Source organism: Rana temporaria, chromosome 12 (assembly GCF_905171775.1).
Source record: "Rana temporaria chromosome 12, aRanTem1.1, whole genome shotgun sequence".
NCBI classification, from domain to species: Eukaryota; Metazoa; Chordata; class Amphibia; order Anura; family Ranidae; genus Rana; species Rana temporaria.
Genome location: NC_053500.1, coordinates 79,758,514 through 79,773,588, shown reverse-complemented (window position 1 = coordinate 79,773,588; position 15,075 = coordinate 79,758,514). Strand labels below are relative to the sequence as shown.

The 15,075-nt window shown below is 47.0% G+C and overlaps 1 protein-coding gene across 4 annotated transcripts in view; it reads left to right on the top strand.

Annotated features, from left to right (window-relative positions):
* The window catches only part of LOC120919291, a 109,792-nt gene that overhangs the window by 9,961 nt on the left and 84,756 nt on the right, over positions 1-15,075 (top strand). The gene's annotated exons all lie outside the window — the stretch shown is intronic.

The following is a 15,075-nucleotide window of genomic DNA, read 5'->3' as shown; positions in this document are numbered from 1 at the left end:
AGCCAGGAGAGGACATATGGACTGATCACAGTCTCTGCCCTTTCAAAGGTAGGAGGCCTTTGTAGAGGAGGCAGACATTAGAATTGGAAGTGTCATGTTAAAGTGGAAATGGGGGGGGGGGGGCAGACTGCAGGCGCACTGTGATGGAGGAGGTTGTGATTGCAAGGGGCACTGTAATATAAAGGGGACTGCACTGTAAAGGGGCCCTGTAATTATTACAGTGCAGTCCTCTTTATATCACAGTGCCCCCTTTACAGTACAGTCTCCTTTACAGAGCAGTCCCTGTTACATTAATGTAAAGGGGTACTGTGATGTGAAGGGGGCTGTACTGTAAAGGGGCACTGTAATGTAAAGGGGTACTGTGATGTGAAGGGGGCTGTACTGTAAAGGGGCACTGTAATGTAAAGGGGGGCTGTGATGTGAAGGGAAACTGAGGACACTGATAAAAAGGGGAGACTGTGGTGTAAAGGGGGACTGAGGACAGACTCAGTGAATAGCCCCTACCTCGAGCACCCCCCCAGGTCCTTGAGAAAATGGTCTGCCGTGAAATCAGTCCCTGGTGCCAGAAAGGTTGAGGACCGCTGGGCTCTGGGATTTGCAGTGTGCATTTAGCACTGCACATGACTGAAATTGTCCTGTACCTCCCGTTCCAAACAAATGGAAGCAAGGGTGAAAAGGAGACATTTGGGAACTTGTGGGGGGACATTAGAAGGAGGCAGAAAAACACAGTAAGAAACAATTTAATTAAAAATCGTTTTTAATAAAAAAAAATAATAATTACCGTGATTGGATTACAGGGCCATTGAGTAGTGGTGTGTATGGATTTGTTTTGGAGAAAAACAATGGGGCAGATCCACAAAGCACTTACGCCGGCGTATCTCGAGATGCGCGGCGTAAGTGTATATATACGCCAGTGTATCCACAAAACGAGATACGCCTGAAAATAGGCTTTTTCCGACCGACGTAATTTTTCTGCGCCGGCGCATCGTGGGCGCAAATAAACGCTGGATGCATCATTGTTTTGCTATTCGAATATGCAAATGAGGGAGATACGGCGATCCACGAACGTACGCAGCCCGCGCGCCGCGCATAAGTCATACGTCTGGTTTAAAGTTACCCCTCATAATAGCAGCTGTAACTTTGCACCAGACGTGTGCAGGTCAGCTGGAGAGCAGCTTCAGCAGCACCGTGAGGTACACACGACCGACTTTCTTGGCAGAATTCAGCCAGAAACTCGATCGGAGCTGGATTCTGCCGAGAAACTCGTGTGTACACTTTTCACCGAGGAAGCCGACGAGGAACTCGTCGGGCCAAATAGAGAACATGTTCTCTATTTCCTCGTTGTTCAATGAGGAAAGTTGGCTCGCCGAGATCCTCGGCGGCTTCAACACAGAACTCGACAAGGAACTCAATGTGTTTGGCACGTCGAGTTCCTCGGACGTGTGTACGGGGCCTTAGGGACGAGCTGAGTATCCACACTTGCAGGACAACAATCTGTATGCCAACATGCCAGGGGCATCCATGGTCATAGCTATACTACTGGCTTTACATGCGCATAGAAGGAGGAGGGCACGGGCGCGGATATACCGACCGCGCCTAAACGTCTTTGGCATGGGGGCTTCGGAGGTGTATCGCATCTTCAGATTCAGCCCTGCTGTCATCCTGGAATTAACCACAACCCTGCAGGATAACATCACCAGCCAGACACACCGCTCACAAGCAGTGGAGCCACTGGTCAAGGTACTGGCAACACTCCATTTCCTTGCCAGTGGCTCGTTCCAGCGTACAAGTGGAGTTGTGGCTGGGATGGCACAATCCTCCATTAGCAGATGTGTGCACCAGGTTGTCCCCGCAATCCTCAGACGCATGGCCCACCACATTGTCAGACCCACCCAGGAGCATTTGCGGGTGAAGGCAATGCGTGATTTCTACAGTATTGCAGGATTCCCACGCACCGTGGGGGCCATTGATTGCACACATGTGGCACTACGACCCCCCTGTGACACAGAGCACATATACCGCAATCGTAAGCATTGGCATTCCATTAACGTACAGGTGATAGCCGATGCCCAATGCCTCATATGGCACGTCCGTGCCAAACACCCAGGGTCCAGCCACGACAGCTACATATACCATCAAAGCCCCATCCCAACAGAATTTGAACAGAACGTGTATAGGGACAGCTGGCTGGTTGGTGAGTGACATGGGAGTCAGGCATGACTGTCCAACCCCATGATGCAGACATCACGAGGGGCACATGCACGGCTAACATCCTCCTGTCTCTTCCCTTCCAGGTGACTCTGCATATGCACTTGGACCCCATCTCATGACTCCATTTCGAAATCCGGAAACCCCAGGAGAGCAAAGATACAATGATGCACACACACGTACCCGTGGAGTGGTGGAACGCACCTTTGGCCTCCTAAAGTCCCATTTCCGTTGCCTGGATAAGTCCGGGGGGATCCTGTTGTATTCCCCAAACTTTGTGTGCCAGATCATCGGTGCATGTTGCATGCTGCACAACTTCGCCGTGAGAAAGGGCCTGGAGATTGACATACGTGATGACCTGACCCCCGAACCACACAGTCCCACCCTAACCGAGGCTACCCCGTCTTCTGAGGGAAGAGCAGTCAGGAGATGCCTCGTGGAACGCATCTTTGCACGTTAAACACACACATTTATCATGGCACAAGGAGAATGCACGCATGCACACCACTGTGGTCCCTAGCACACACACCCCACATCCTCATCACATTGGATTAGCCCAAGTCCACCAAGCAGGACTTGGGAGCAGCAACGCCCCCGTCAAGGCTCCAATTATGTTGCTGTCCATTCATACACCATTCACACGGACCTGGGGATCACTTCTCCCTGGTCCTGGGGATCACTTCTCCCCGACGACCAAGGGTGACACCCCTTTTCCGGCAGGAATGTCACCCCCACATTCAAACACCAGTCACACTGTAGCCTGCACTACTAACCGTGTGCTTGGGCTACAAAAAAAAAAACTCATAACCTGAGTATATTCCAAAAATAAACATAAAACACTCATAACCTGAGTCGAACAGAAAAAAATCAAAATTTTTTTTTACGGCGCTGCCGTGCCCCACACCTGCCGCGGCCACGGCCCCGGCTCCCCATGGGAGACTCATGGGGGGGGAATCAGGAGGAGGAGCATCCCCTGGTCTCTTCACGCCGGGCGGCCTGCCCTCCAAGGCCAGGGCGATGCGGGTGGGGACCGCATTGGTGTCCGCCTGCAGCCTCACCCCCCTGCCTGGATGGCTGTTGTGTTGTTCCTGACAGCTTCTGTCAGGGCGCGGACTTCATGACCCAGGCCTGCTGTGGTGGCCTGCAGATCAGCCAGGCAGGTGACCACAGCTGAGGAATTGCAGCCTACATACTGCACAGCTTCCTTCATGGAGGCCATGCTGTGTGCCATGTGGTCCATCCTCATGGCAACCTCACCCAGATGGCGGGCCTGGTCCCTCCTGAGGTGTTCTGGGAGAACATCTGACACCCCCCTTGTCTTCCTAGACACCTTTCTGGGTCCAGAAGTGGTTTGGGGCCTTGGAGAAGGGGAGACCCTTGGGGGGGAAGCCCTGTTGGGGGAGGAGCGGGAGGGGCTACCCCTGATGGAGAGCTGACTAGTGCCAGCCACAGGGGAAGACTCCTCCAAATGGAGCCTCACCTCATTCCCACTCATCACCTCCTCCTCCTCAACCACCTCCTGAGGAGAGGTGTGGCCACTCCCTTCCACTGATGACTCCTGGCTTGCCAGGTGGTCTGCCTCAGACTGATGTCCGGGGGATGGTGTGGACTGGCCAGATGGCCCGGCACCCTCCTGCACATCTGTGGATGACACAAAACATTCACATGTTGGAGGATCCACACACTTGTCACATGTTCCCTTCCACCCCCACACATGCTACACACCAGATAGGAAATAAAACACACTTACCTGTCCTCAAGGCATCCTCAACGGAGTCAAAGCCCTCAACTCCCTCCACTTGATGCCTGTGGAGGCACTGGGCAACCACCTGCTCCTCAGCAGTGAGCGTCTTGGTCCCCCCCCAGGGCCCCTGGCATGAGTGCTCATCCTGGCCAGCTTACCTTTGACCAGGCGCCGCAGGTCATTTATTTTTTTTAAAATGTCATTGGGGGTCCTGACCTCACTCCCCAAAGCATTGACATCTGCGGCAATCTGTGCCAGTACCTCTTTCCTCCTGGCCTGGGTGGTATTGGCACTCTCTGCCCCATGAAGATAGGTATCATACTGGGCCATGGCCCTGATAATGACCGCCTTCTCCCGTGGGGAATAATTTAATTTCCTCTTCTTTGGAGCTGCTGGAGCAGACATGGCTCAAGAACAAACAGCTGCAAGGAAAAGAACAAAAGTACCTTGCTTCAGGGGGGGAAACAAACGGATGTACTTTTGCACTGGACGGGCGCATGTCTGGGCGTATTTATGCCCTGGGCGTATCTCACTAATTACGGCAGGCCTAGTTTGTATCTCACTGATTACGCCGGGCCTAGTTCTGAGCATGCGCAGAGAGGCGCTGAACATAGTCAGCGTCACGGCGCATGCGCCGTCCGTTCGGCCCTTCATTTGCATGGGGTCACGGCTCATTTCAATGGAACACGCCCACTTCCTTCCTACTTTCAATTACGCCGGCTTACGCCTAGGAATTTACGTTACGCCGGCGCAACATTGGGCGCAAATACTTTGAGGAATACGGTACTTGCCTCTCTAAGTTGAGCCGGCGTAGAGTAAATGAGATGCGCTACGCCGGCCTATATATGCGTCGATGTACGTGGATCTGCCCCAATATATTTACTGTCACTTTAAGCGAGGCATAGCTATAAAAGAAGATAGTAAATACGCATCTTTCTTGCCAACCGCCAACCATGGCTTTGTTTATGAGAAATTTGCTCTTGAAGTCTTGTAAGTCTTATGGGCAGCTTTCGTTGATTCCCCCTGCTGACCTTCACCTCACTACAAGACTCTGCATTGAAATGGAGGTCAGCATGATGAGCCAGTGAAAGCTGCAGAGCACCCAGAAGATCAACACTGCTGAGAGTGTCCGTGACCTTAAAGAGTTTGTAAAGATAATTTTTTCCCCCCCTAAATAGCTTCCTTTACCTTAGTGCAGTCCTCCTTCACTTACCTCATCCTTCGATTTTTCTTTTAAATGTCCTTATTTCTTCTGAGAAATCCTCACTTCCTGTTCTTCTGTTTGTAACTCCACACAGTAATGCAAGACTTTCTTCCTGGTGTGAAAAAAGCCTCTTGAGGGTGGAGGGGGCGAGCAAGCAAGTCAGGACACTCTCTACTTTGCAGATAGAGAAAGGAGCTGTGTGTTAGTGGGCGTCCTGACACTTCTGCTCGCCCCCTCCCCCCTCAAGAGGCTTTCTCCACACCAGGGAGAAAGCCTCGCATTACTGTGTGTAGTTACAGACAGAAGAACAGGAAGTGAAGATTTCTCAGAAGAAATAAGGACATTTAAAAGCAAAATGGAAGGATGAGGTAAGTGAAGGAGGACTGCACTAAGGTAAAGGAAGCTATTTAGGCAATTTTTTTTTTTACCTTTACAACCCCTTTTAGGATTTTAGCTGAAGTTATTTTCCCGGATTGGAGTGGCATTTAGCAGCATGGACAGCTACAAATAGCTCAGTACCTTATCTTTCATTTATTTAAAGCGGGAGTTCACCCAAAAATGTTTTTAACATTAGTTTGAGGCTAATTAAGGGGAGCAGAAACGGGTATTTTTTTTAAAATCAATGCCGTACTTAGGCCCCGTACACACGACCGGATCTTATCCGCGGATCAGTTCCAGCAGATAGATCGGGTCGTGTGTAGGGCCTAGCGGACATTTTCAAGCGGACATTTGTCTAGGTGACGGTTTTCCAGCGGATAAAAATTTCTTAGCATGCTAAGAAATCTATCCGCTGGAAACCTATCCTTCGGACTTATCCGGTCGTCTGTACAGACTCACCGGATAAGTCCGTCCGATCCCCATCCCTCGCATGCGTCGAAATGATTTACCTTCCAGGGTCGCGCACGTCATCGTCGCGGCGACGGCGCGGCCACGTCACCGTGGATGTTTTCCGCGGGGATTTTGATCTGATGGTGTGTACAGCCATCAGATCAAAATCCGCCAGCGGACATATCCGATGGAAACGGTCCGGCGGACCGTTTTCATCGGATATCTGCCCGTGTGTACAGGGCCTCACCGTTTTCGAGATAGATGTTCTCCCGCCGCTTCCGGGTATGATCTTCGGGACTGGGCGTTCCTATTTGATTGACAGCCTTCCGACGGTCGCATACAGCGCGTCACCAGTTGCCGAAAGAAGCCGAACGTCGGTGCAGCTCTATACGGCGCCTGCGCACCGACGTTCGGCTACTTTCGGAAACTCGTGATGTGCTGTATGCGACGGTCGGAAGGCTGTCATTCAAATAGGAACGCCCAGTCCCGCAGCCCATACCCGGAAGCGGCAGGAGAACATCTATCTCGAAAACGGTAAGTACGGCATTGATTTTAAAAAAAATACCCGTTTCTGCTCCCCTTAAATAGCCTCAATCTAATGTTAAAAATTTATTTTTTGGGTGAACCTCCACTTTAAATATCTTCTGTAACTCAACAGACATTCCTGTGGTTGCAGCTCTGAATTAATTAAAAAGGAAGGGATGAGTTTGGATTGACCATGAACTCAACCAGAACCCGAGCTGTTCAGTTTGCCTAGCAGACAAACAAAATGGCCAGTTCACTTACCCACTCTAATCTGCTACTGCAGCTGCCCACTGCACGACCTCTGCTCAGAATCTTCAGAAATCTTCTGAATTGTACCTGCATAGGCATATGATGCAGCCTTCTTTTACTTCATTAGAAATGCCATCTGTCAGGCTGTGGACAGCCATTTAATTTATGTGAATATAGGCCACAGTGCACAATGTACCTCTTAGGCCCCTTTCACACTGGCTGTCCGATCAGGTCTGCCTGTCAGTTATTCAGGAGGACCTGATTGCATACTGAATTATCCTCTGTGGAGCGGCTGATTTCAGCGGACACATGTCTGCTAATACCCATCGCCATCCGATATCATCCTGTCTGCCAAAAACAGACGGATGGTGGTCCTATTTTCCAGCAGTCTGGTGGATCGGATCGGATTGCATCGTATGGAAATGGACAGGTGATCTGTTTCCATCTGACTGCCTCATAGTAAAGAGTGGGACTGTGTCTGTGTCTGCTCTGCATATCAGACATGGACCTGTCATCCGCCTGCTCAGCGGGAACCATCAGAGAGATCCTCCGTTGAGCAAGCAGATTCCGCATAGCGGAGGTGCCCGTGTGAAAGGGGCCTTAGGAGAATGCTGTAGATTTTGTGCGGTTCTCAAATACCCCATTGATTTCAATGGGCAGGGGCGCTGTAGGAGCGGTGTATACACCGCTCCTACAGCGCCTCAAACATGCGGCTTGCAGGACTTTTTTTAGAATTCTGCCAGCGCACCGCTCAAATGTAAAAAGCCCTCTGGCTTTCACACTGGAGAGGAGAGGTGCTTTACAGGTGCTATTTTTAGCTCTATAGTACCTGTAAAGCGACTCAGTGTGAAAGCAGCCTAATGATCAGGATTTAGGCCTAGTTCACACCTATGCTGGTTGCAGTTTGCAGGTGCATTTTGCATTTTTCAATACACGCTTTTGATCCATTGAAGTCTATGGAGCCAAAAAACAGAAAAAAGTCCCTGGCCCTTTCCATAAAATGCACAGATGTAAACAACATCCATAGGAAACTATGTTAAATGGACTGTAGTGTGTCTCTACAAAATTGAAAATGCACTAAAAAATGCATAGGTGTGAACCAGGCCTGAATCCCAGTTGTTACTGACCACATGATCACTGTGCCAGCTATGGCATACCCTGTTTCCCCAAAAATAAGACCTACCCTGAAAATAAGACCTAGCGTTATTTTCCAGGAGGGCTGCAATATAAGCCCTACCCTGAAAATAAGCCCTAGTTAAAAATGCTTGTAAGATCCTATAATCCACTCTATTATAGTAGTATATAATGTACAATGTGTGTGTTTCTGTAATATAATTGTGGGGGAAGAGAGCTCCGGCGGGTAACAGAAGCACAGAGCGGCTCTATAACAAAGGTATTTGACACAATTATATTACAGAAACACACACATTGTACATTATTTAATACTGTAATAGAGTGGATTATAGGATTTTACTAGCATTTTAACTCAGTTCACACTGGGGATTCCTGACAGGCAGGGAGGGGGGGGGGGGGGAGAGAAGACATCACATTACATAGTAAGACCTACCCCGGAAATAAGCCCTACTGTGTCTTTTGTTGGCATAATTAATATAAGACCCGGGATTATTTTCGGGGAAACACGGTAGTGAATACATGCAGGCTGCAGGTTTATTCTTAACATAATCCTTCAGCTTGAAAATGTCACTTCAGTCTGGAAATGGCAGTTATGCTGGCTATACATTATACCGTTTTCTTGTTCAAGTTCCTTTAGAAGGCCTGCCTGATTGCATACAAAGTGTTTGACCTCATATTACCGTATATGGTTTGGTAAATCTAAAGGAAAATTGTACATGAAAATTGTGTAATGTATGCCTCCTATAAATGCTGCAATTGGCAGGTACAATTACAGTATTAAAAAATAATGTAAAAAATACAAAACAGATCAGGAGTTTTATTAAAACGGTGTACCAAAAGAAAGCCCCGTATAGTATGTCCTTATAAACTTATACACCTTCCTGCCCAGACCAATTTTTAGCTTTCAGTGCTGTTGCACTTTAAATTACAATTGCGCGGTCATGCTACACTGTACCCAAACTAAATTTTTATCATTTTGTACCCACAAATAGAGCTTTCTTTTGGTGGTATTTGATCACCTCTGGGATTTTTATTTTCTGCAAAAAATAAATAAAAAAATTACCGAAAATGTAGAAAAAAAAAAAATTTGTTTCCGTTATAAAACATTGTAAATAAGTATGTTTTCTCCTTCACTAATGGGCACTGATGGTACTGCACTGATGGGCACCGATGAGGTGGCACTGATGTGGTGGCATTAATGATGGGCACCAATATGCGGCACTGATGGGCGGCATGGATGGGCACTGATGAGCGGCACGGATAGGTGGCACAGATGGGCACAGATAGGCGGCACGGATGGGCAGGGATAGGCGGCACGGATGGGCAGGGATAGGCGGCACGGATGGGCAGGGATAGGCGACATGTATGGGCACTGATAGGTGGCATGGATGGACACTGATAGGCGGCATGGATGGGCACTGATAGGCGGCATGGATGGGCATAGATGGGCACTAACTAATGTGTTGTACTAATGGATGCCAATCAGTGCCAAACAATGCCTGCCAATCAGTGATGCCCATTGTGGGCACTGATTGGCATCCACTGTGGCACTGATTGGCGTCCACTGTGGCACTGATTGGCATCCATTATGTGTCATCCCTGGTGGTCTAGGGTGGCATACCTTTGATTTAAATCCCTGGTGATCTAGTGGAATCCCTGGTGGTCCAGTGGGCATCCCTGGTGGTCCAGTGGGCATCCTCAGGGGGGGACTGGGCTGATAATCGATCAGCACAAACCCCCCCCGGTGTAGTGGTTAAACTGAGAATTCTCCTACAAGGAATTCAGTTAATTGACAAGTAGCAACATTGTATATCTTTTCTAAAACTTGGCAGGCTGCCCAGGAGAGAGAGAAGGTCTTCTACGGGAAGCTTCAGGCAACTTGCATTAGAAAAATAAAAAATAAATCTGCGCTATCAGGGTGACAAGCAGCTACATACAATCCAGTGAAACCAAGGAAAGAAATACAAACAAAATTCAAAAAAATGCAGCGCTGAAAATGAATAGTAGGAAGACCGTGATGTCTATGTTCGACATTCACAGGTATCAATGTAAATAAGTGAATAACATTAAAAGTGATATCAATTGGTATAGTGAAAGCACTATGGACCTTATTAACAAGGCAATATCTGTATATGCATAAGTCCACAAGAATATACGTAAAAATAAAAGTCCATATATATAGACGTGGAAAAAAATGGAAATTATTTTTGTTGAAATCATCAATGAGAGATCATAGTGACAAGACACCCACGGTGATTCTATTGGAATGTGATGATAGTGATAACGCCCACCACCAAAGGGGAGGCTTACCGGATGCGATGGACCCAAATGAGCTTATACCCAAAGGGTCAAATAGGCTTGTAGGCAGTACAGATGAGATGGTACAGGAACACGCCAGCGCAAACGGACAACAAACAGCGATAAGATCTTCGCTTGGTATCAGGTGGAGGGGGTACCTCAGCTAGGAGATGGCTCATACAGTTGGAAGAGCATTTTTTCCTACAGCTCTCCACGGGATGAAAAAACCCCCACAAGCTACAACGTCTTGTAAAACCCTCTTGATGGCATCACTCCAATCACATGCAGCAGAATGCATTCACCTTGTACCATTTCCCCCTGAAATAAATCAATAGAGCGGAGGAAATGGTACAAGGTGAATGCATTCTGCTGCATGTGATTGGAGTGATGCCATCAAGAGGGTTTTACAAGACGTTGTAGCTTGTGGGGGTTTTTTCATCCCGTGGAGAGCTGTAGGAAAAAATGCTCTTCCAACTGTATGAGCCATCTCCTAGCTGAGGTACCCCCTCCACCTGATACCAAGCGAAGATCTTATCGCTGTTTGTTGTCCGTTTGCGCTGGCGTGTTCCTGTACCATCTCATCTGTACTGCCTACAAGCCTATTTGACCCTTTGGGTATAAGCTCATTTGGGTCCATCGCATCCGGTAAGCCTCCCCTTTGGTGGTGGGCGTTATCACTATCATCACATTCCAATAGAATCACCGTGGGTGTCTTGTCACTATGATCTCTCATTGATGATTTCAACAAAAATAATTTCCATTTTTTTCCACGTCTATATATATGGACTTTTATTTTTACGTATATTCTTGTGGACTTATGCATATACAGATATTGCCTTGTTAATAAGGTCCATAGTGCTTTCACTATACCAATTGATATCACTTTTAATGTTATTCACTTATTTACATTGATACCTGTGAATGTCGAACATAGACATCACGGTCTTCCTACTAGGCAACTTGCATTGACTTCTTTTACAGAAGCTTTTTGCAAGTCGCGGTGCTGAAGTTTAAATCGGCATTTTTAAAGCACAAATCGGCCGATGCCGATTAATTTAAATACGCCAAATATCGGCCGATATATCGGCCAACCGATATATCGGTCGACCTCTACTTATGACATTCGTGTCCAAAGGACTGCAATCAGGACAACTGTCAAAAATGATATATACAGTCCCATGGGTCCAAAAGTGCAAATGCAATCAAATCGTGGACAAATAGCAATGGATCAATCGTTCCGATGTGCAAAATGGTGAAAAGTGCTGGAGAGATGCAAGTCTCTTCTTCGTGCAACTAGACACTTAAGTGTGGGTGGCCTCTTACCTTGCGGTAATGAGACAACCGCATATAAAATAAGCCTAGGGTAGGGTTCCTCTCTTGGGCCAACAGATAATGAGCTCGATCTTTGTCCCTCAGTGGCAGCAAGGTACAAAAAGAAAGGGAACCCCAGATAGTGTAGTATGTTTTTGAAAAGTGCATAATTTTATTAGTTAATAGTTTAAGGGTACTCACATAGAAACATAAACACTGTACCTATCTCCTACGAGCTGCAAGCTCGTCTGCTAGTGTCAACTCGAGTGCCTCTCCTTCCCTACGCGTGACGTCACAACCCACGTGACTGATAAAGTCACAGGAAATAAAACAGGAAGTGAGGTAAGATCTCTCCAGGTGGGACACATGCAGCAATAAAAATACATTTTAGAGTGAACAAGATATAGAACCTCTGATAAAATGTTATTATTTTGCCCCTATGATAAAACTTGTGTCCATTTGTCAGAGCAGGAAGAAAAAAGAAATCTCCTCTGTGGGAAAAACAGACAGCTTTTAGGGCTTGTTCACACATGCGTAATTTTCCTGTGTTTAAGCAGTGTTTTTTTTGTTTTTTTCCTTTCTCTTTATACAATGCACAAAAAGAGAAGATAAAATAAAAGTGCATTCCAGGAAACAATCATAACCAGCAGATATAAACTTAAAGTAATATTAAAGTTGAATATGTACGCCTGTTATTTGTATTTTGATGTCTTCTAAATAAAGACCAACCTTATTGTTAAAAAAAGTATTAATATTAAAGTTGAATAAAAAATAAATAAATAACAAACATGTTATACTTACCTGCAGTGTACAGTGGTTTTTGCACAAAGCAACCCTGATTCTCCTCCTCTTGGACCCCCCTCCGGTGCTCCAGGCCCCTGTCCCTGCTGAGTTCCCCCATAGGAAGCTACTTTCTAAAGGGGCACTCGTGCATGCTCCCTCCCGAGCCTCGCTCTATGTGTCCATAAGATACAGAGCATGGCTCGGCCCCCACTCTCTTCTCACTGCCTGTGATTGACGGCTGCGGGAGATCAATGAGGGGAGAGAGTGGCACTTCTCTTGTGCATATCACTGGATTGAGATCAGGCTCAGGTAAATATACAAAAATATGAAGGAAACTTGGACAGCCGCACTCCAAAAATTTTCCTTTTATTAAAATCACTCACAATATGAACATGCCACAGCAAAAATTGGACAAAAACTAACGCGTTTCGCACTGTAGCTTCAAGGCTTAGTCATAGCTAGTACAAGGTAAATATAAGCGGGCCTGGAGGTGAAGCTTCATACAGAAGGTCTTTCACCTCAATGCATAGAATGCATTAAGAAGAAAAAAAAACTCCTGCCTTTAGAAACACTTTATTAATACTGTTAGCACTAAGCATGTAGTGAGCAAAAGGCACAGCTTGGATAATAATGGAGAACTACTAAATCTATGAGGTAGACAAACTGTCATAGAACATCCATGACCAGTGTAAGTGGTATTCATTTGGCTTTCTGTTTTGGCAGTGTGGATTAGGCTTTTAATGATTATTGAGGATATTCAAAAAGAGGTGATGGAAAAAAAATAAAAAATAAAGCCCCAGCAGCATAGGCAAATACACCTGTCAGTTGTGTATTTAGGTTTTGTGCTGCCCTAGGCCTGACTAAACTTGTGCACCCCCTAATTTAAATATGACCCACCCTTCCTGTCAACGCTGTGAAAGGGAGAGGAAAGCTGCAGGCTGTCTGTATCTCCCCCGCCGCCCCCTCCCCTTTCTGTAAGCCGAAGGGAGAAGAGAGAGAGCGGCTCCAATTGGATTTGCTGCGCCGCTGACCAGCTTCCTGCCCACTGTTTCCCTCCCCATGATTGGCGACAGCAGAATCATGGCTGTGGGGGGGGTGGCTCCTATTTAAACTGCCCCCTCCGCACCTAGCGCGAGCCACTGCACTCCTTAGCAGTACTCCCCTGATAGTGGCCTTGCGTGCGGGAGTCGGGAGGAGGGGCACGGGTATCATTTTCGTGGGGGGGGGGGGGAATTAGGACAGAGCAGCGCCAGCCACTTCCTGTTTGTACAGAGCAGCCATGTTGTAACAGTTTGTGGTAAAGAGTATGAAAATGTGATATATGCACATTAATGAGCATTGCTCTGTCTTCTTTTTTTTAGAATTGACCATTCTTATTAGGTTTCAACATATGCAATACAGCAGTTTAAAGCATAAACAAAAGAGAATAAAGTAATAAAGGGGAAATAGTAGTCACAAACAGCTCTGGAGTGGGCATGGAGGTCTACGTATGACAAAATTAACACACAATCCACCACAGACATAGTTCAACAAGGAACAGCACTAAGTAACAGGGAGAGGTAGCGTTGAAATAATTACAGTGCAGGCTTCTCTAACAAACAGACCATCAGTAAGGTCCGTGATTTATATTTGCGTGGCTGCTTTTTCAGAGAAGGAAGAGAAGAGGAGGAAGGGAAGAATAATAGAAAGAAGAAGAGAGAGAAGAAAAAAGGGGGGGGGGTGAGAGGAGAGGGGAAGAGGAAGGAAAAAGAATAAGAAAGTGCCAATCTGAAAGGCATGTATTTCCGGGGCTCCGAGCAATTGTATTGTGCAGAACGGAGGGGGGTCTCATGAGATTATGGAGGGTCTATTCTTTGATGCCATGGTTCCCATGTTGCTGTATGTTGGTCCACCCAGTTCGCTAGCCTAGCCGTCATGGACTCCATGACCTCCACATCCTTAATTCTGGAATAAAGATCAGATAGAGACGAAGGGTTTCATTGTTTCCACTAGAGGGCTACTAAGCTGCTGTGAAAATCTGTGTTGCCAACTTTTTGGCTAGTGTGGAAAATTTAGGGGGGACCAGTAAAAAGAACTTAGGGGAGAGAGGGATATTTACCTTGAAAAGCTGATGGAGCAGTCCCTGGACCAAATGCCAATAGGGCTGGAGGGACGGACAGCTCCAGTAAATATGAAGTAGCCTGCCCTGGTTCTGGAGACACCTCCAGCAGCGATCCGAGGCCGATAGATATATAGCATGCAGGCGTGACGGAGTTAGGTACCAGTGGAAGAGTACCTTGTATGTCTTCTCTTTGTAAAGAGTACACATAGAACTCTTGGCCGCCCAAGACCATATGATGGCCCATTGTTCAAGGGTTAGCTCCTGTCCAAGATGTTCCTCCCATCTACACATATAGCTGTGTTTCCCCCGAGATACCATATCATAGGAGTTTAAAAGCTTATATATGTCCGAAGTCAGCCCTTTCTGTGTAGGGCCTGATAAGATGAAGCATTCAAATGGGGATGACTTAGAAAATTGGAGGGTTGAGGTAATGGTGAGTGCGTAGTACCTGATTTGGAGGTAACCAAAAAAGGCGCCTCGGGGGAGTTTGTGTTTTAGTTCTGAGTTCGTCAAAGGGTAACAAATTCCTTGAAACTGGGTTCACCAGATGTCCATATTGAAAGAGATTCCTCTGCAACCAAGGAGAAATCATTTGGGAGGTTAAACTGACGGGTAGTTTAGGGTTGTAAAGAAAAGCTGTTACCAAGGAGGCCTCAGATTGTAGGGGGGTTTAGTTGTCTCCAAACAGTG